Consider the following 5,137-nt stretch of genomic DNA (forward strand, 5'->3'; position numbering starts at 1 on the left):
CACTTCAAAACTTGTTGAATGACAGCCTTCTGTTGCCCGGAGCCTCCTGCCCCTGTGTTCTTGGGCATCTGGGTGAGGAGGCTACGGAACTTGGGGAGGAAGGAGGGCGGTGAAACTGGGGCTGCAGTGGCAGTCTGTGATCCTGCTGCCGTTCCTGAACCTCTAACAGACGCTGGAGCATGTCCGTTTGATCCCGCAGTAGCCCCAGCACTGCATTCTGCCTCCTTTGATCTTCCTGACACCACTTCTCATCTCGATCGTCCCTCCTGTCCTCACGTTCATTGGCCGCTTTCCTGTACTGTGCTACTGTGTCCCTGCACACATTCTGCTGAGCTCTGTCCATGCCGGACGACTGCATGAGCTCAGAGAACATTTCATCACGCGTGTGTTTTTTTCGCTGCCTTATCTGAGTTAGTCTTTGGGATGGAGGAGGGAGGCTTGAAACATTTGCAGGTGCAGGAGGAAAAAAAGGGAGTGAAGTATTTAAAAAGATACATTTTACAGAACAATGGCTATAGTCTTTCACAGTGAACACTATTCACATTACATAGCACATGTGACTTCGGTACAAGGTTGCATTTTGCATCTTATATTAAGTGCCTGTGGCTTTGGTGTTAGAGATCTCACACGGGCAACAGAATTCCACTTTAGGCTTCTGCAACCTTCATAACAGCAGCACCCTCCTTTCTCATACCAAGCAAAGCCTGTTGAGTTGGCCATTTAGTGCTGCGGTTTTAGTGTTAACGTGCAGCAGCAGAAACCAAACTAACCCCCCCCACTCCAATTCTCTGGGATGATCGCTTTACCCCTCCTCCCACCGCATGGCTGGTATCAGGGAAGATCACTGCTAGCCAAACACGAACAGCTCAGCGCCAATGGGCTCCCACCCCGCTTGGCTAACTGCGGGTAGGATTTCTTTTCAGCCACAGACAAACAGCCTAGTAGGAACAGCCACCTCTGAATGTCCCCTTTATTAAATTCCCGTATTTCAACCAGGTTACCATGAATGATATCACTCTCCTGAGGATAACACAGAGAGATAAAGAACGGATGTTGCTTGAATGCCAGCAAACACCAGGACCATACTCTGCCAGGCTTTGTCATGCAATGATACCAGATTACTTGCTACTAGCATGGCGTGGTAAAGTGTCCTATCATGGAGGGCGGAATAAGGCTGCTCTCCCCAGAAACCTTCTGCAAAGGCTTTTAGAGTACCTCCAGGAGAACTTCATGGAGATGACCCTGGAGGATTTCCGCTCCATCCCCAGACACGTTAACAGACTTTTCCAGTAGCTGTACTGGCCACGAATGCATCCCAAGTCCTCAGGGCAAATTAATCATTAAAAAATGCTTGCTTTTATAACAACAGTTTTAGAAGGTACACTCACCAGAGGTCCCTTCTCCGGCTTGGTTAGGTTGGGAGGGTATTTCAGTATTTCAATGCATAAAAAGATCCTGGCTGTCGGGGAGAAAGGTGTGCTGTGTGCTCTCCTCAAGCTCATCCTCCTCCTCCTCTTTCCCGTCCGCAAAATCCTCAGGCATGGTGGAGAGTACCCCTCATCGGAGTCCACAGACAGGGGTGGGGTAGTGGTGGCGGCCCCCCCCTAGAATTGCATGCAGCTCAGCGTAGAAGCAGCATGTCTGGGGCTCTGTCCCGGAGCGTCTGTTTGATTCTTTGGTTTTCTGGTATGCTTGTCCGAGCTCCTTAAGTTTCACGCGGTGCTGTGTTGCGTCCCTGCTGTAGTCTCTATCCCTCATGGCCTCTGAGATTTTTTGAAATGTTTTGGCATTTTGTCTTTTGGAACGTAGTTCTGATAGCACAGATTCATCTCCCCATACAACGATCAGATCCACTACCTCCCGTTCAGTCCATGCTGGAGCTCTTCTTCGATTCTGGGACTGCATGGTTACCTGTGCTGATGAGCTCTGCATGGTCACCTGTGCTGATGAGCTCACCTGACCAAACAGGAAATGAGATTCAAAAGTTCCCAGGGCTTTTCCTGTACACCTGGCCAGTGTATCCAAGTTCAGAGTGGCTTCGTTGTGTGGACGGGTGCAGGGTTAATTCGATTTAACGCTGCTAAATTTGACATAAACTTGTAGTGTAGACCAGGCCTTAATCTCCAAGCTGACACAAGTACTCCTCGGTTTTTTTGCTGATACAGACTAACACAGCTACCACTCTGAAACCAAAAGGATTTAGACAGACTTGCCAAATCTCATCTCTCACATGACACTTACAAATCTCCCTTGGATGTCAAGCTGCATAGCAGCTGTAATATCATGCACAGCTGCAGGAGAACAAGACAACATAGGAAACGCTGCTAGCCCTTTTGGGTTGTTAGGAGTAAGAGTAGCAGCTTCTCCCCCCATGCTGCGCATACACAGCGTGTCCCTCCTCCCTTCCCTCCTAAAAGGGAGGAGGGATACTTCTGCTTCTTCTCACAGCCTAGGCCTTGCTAACCATGACTGAGCCTCCGGAATCTCCAGCTGCACGTCAGTTTCGGTCTGAAGCTCCACCACCATGCTTCCCATCCCCTAATCCTCACCTTGATACAGTTAAGGATAAAGACCCAGCAAACAAGTAAATAAGTAGCCCCTGAAAGCTAAGTCTGGCATAGACTGATCCATCTACCAGGGAAATAATGCTGCTGCTGCCTCCTCCTCTCTCCTGTCTCTGTTCTATTCACTAAACTGCAGCCAAACGCTACCTTCCTTGTCTGTCATGCTGAATGTATCACACTGGTTCCAGATCTCAGCTACCACCATTTATTTCCTTCTGAACCCTCAGGAAGGTTAAACTTCCTCACACTCTACATGGAGCAATCTGTGCTTTCACCTTGGCTCGCTCCACACACATTCTAGTTAGTTTACTTATTTTAATTAAAATGCACTTTTAAATTTTTGCATTTCTCATGCAGCTCTCTATAGCGACAATAGCCTCCCTCCTCCATTACTCCCAATGATCTCACTCCTCTACTTCAAATCCCTGCTACAAAGTTTTTTTTTATATCATTCGACCAGTAACTCACCCTTGTTCTTGCTTCATCTCATGTCCCTTTAACTTAGCCTTCCAACACACTGCATGCCCACTCAACTGCATCACCACTTCACTTATACTAGACTGCATGCTTTATGTTTCTGAAATACCCAGCACACCAATGCTGCTATTACGATTAAATAAGGAGCCTGAACAATTTAAATTCTCTAACCTTAAACTTCTTCTGTTTTATCATCTCCTCTGTCTCTGATCTTTTGTTGTCAGTACATGTTGCCCCTGGCCCCATGTCCTGGGTGCCCCCCCCAATATACCATTCTTCTGTTCTACTTAATTTGCATTGTTTTCCCCCAATCCCTGTTCTATTCTGGCCTCTAATACATCTTTTCCCTATTACTTCCCTACCACCAAGTGCCCAGTCTCTTCCTCTCCCCCTCCCTCCCTAATCACTTTGGGTCTTCCATATTCCTTCCATACCTCCCTCTTTCCACAAGGTCCCCAATCTTTTCACTGCTATTCCTTTCCTGAGCCCCCAAGCTGTTCCGTCTATAAGTTCCTATCTTTCTTCCCTTCCCACCACCCTGAGGCTGAAATCAGGTGATAACTTAAATCCAATAAATGTTGCACTCCATTCCAGAAAGCAAAATTCCTAGAAATATGAAGGGAAACTTTTCCCAGGGGAAAAAAATCTCAGTATGGGACATTCTCTCAGAACAAAAGAGGAAGCATGCAGTCTCCTTAATGGAGATAGGCACCTTCCCCATTTTCTCTCTAGGTGCTGGCCCTTCCATGTCTAGAAAAACTAGCTAACATCACATACATATGCACCTGCATCCTCACCCACAAACATGCTCCATTCTCTACACACACGCCAGTCTATGGATACATCTACACTGCAACAAAAGACTTGTGCAGCTGGCCCCCTTCAGCTGACTGAAGCTCATGTGCCTGAGGCTGCAGGGGTATAAAATTGCAGTGTAGACATTCGGGCACATGCTGGAGACCAGGCACTGAGACCATGCGAGGTGGTGGGTCGCAGAGCCCAGGTTCCGAATGTCTACACTTCCATTTTATAACCCTGTAGTCTGAGCCTGAGTTAGCTGACCCAGGCCAGCCAAGGTTCTTTTATCGCAGCGCAAACATACCCTATGTCTCTGCACCCCTCTCATTTGCACTTCTGTCCCTCCTCAAAGTTCCCACTCTTCAGTTCCTGCCCCAGTACTCAAGGTTTCCTTTACTGTCCACTCTCCTTCTGCCCAGTTCTCCCCCCTCATCTATATTTCCCCAGATCTTTGCCAGTCTCTCCAGTTCTCTCCTCCCCTCTAGCCTACACCAGTTCTCTGCTCACCTCACATTTTGTAACCACCAGTTTTGCCAACCCCGCCTTGTCCAATTTGATATTAGCCTCCCCCAGGCCTCTGTCCAACCTCACTTTCCTTTCCGTTCCTTATGGGGAGGGATAGTAGGGCACATGTGTGCTATTAGCTTGTAGAGAACTGGAAGGAGAAATGGGGATCCCTGGGGACTCTTTTGGAAGGGAGGCAGGATTTGCAACAGGCAGAGGCAATGCAGCTGTAGCCATACTTTAAGGCATGCTAGGGCTCTTGGCTCAGCCCGAGTTCTGCCTATTGACTGGGAGTCTCAAGTGTATGCGGGGCAGAGGTGGGGATGAAAGGCAACACCACTTCCTTCAGGGAGGGGAAGAAGGAGAGTTCTAACGTGTGAAGAAGTATTGTGGCTATGACTTTTTTTTTTTTTGGGGGGGGGGGGAGGGTAATCTTTAAACAAATATAAAATTTTGGGCACAACTGCCACGCTTTAAATTCATCCCAAGTGTCTTTTCAATAGTTTTCCTAAGGACATAAAAAATTATTCCTGCTCCTTACTATTTAGTGTTGTCTTAACTTAGCTGCATTACAATGCTTAGGAAGTTAATACATAATCACCATTCAACATCTGTTTTTCTTCAGTCTCTATTGCATTCTCAGATTAAAACAGGAATATGCTGAATAATAAACTCCTAACTGACCATAGACTTAAAAAAATTCTTTAATATAGCTTGTTACTGATTATGCAGTGAAGGGTTTGATAGTTTTACAGCTTTGTATTATATACAGACTGTACAAGAGGCACATGAGA

This window comes from Eretmochelys imbricata, chromosome 3 (genome assembly GCF_965152235.1).
Source record: "Eretmochelys imbricata isolate rEreImb1 chromosome 3, rEreImb1.hap1, whole genome shotgun sequence".
NCBI classification, from domain to species: domain Eukaryota; kingdom Metazoa; phylum Chordata; order Testudines; family Cheloniidae; genus Eretmochelys; species Eretmochelys imbricata.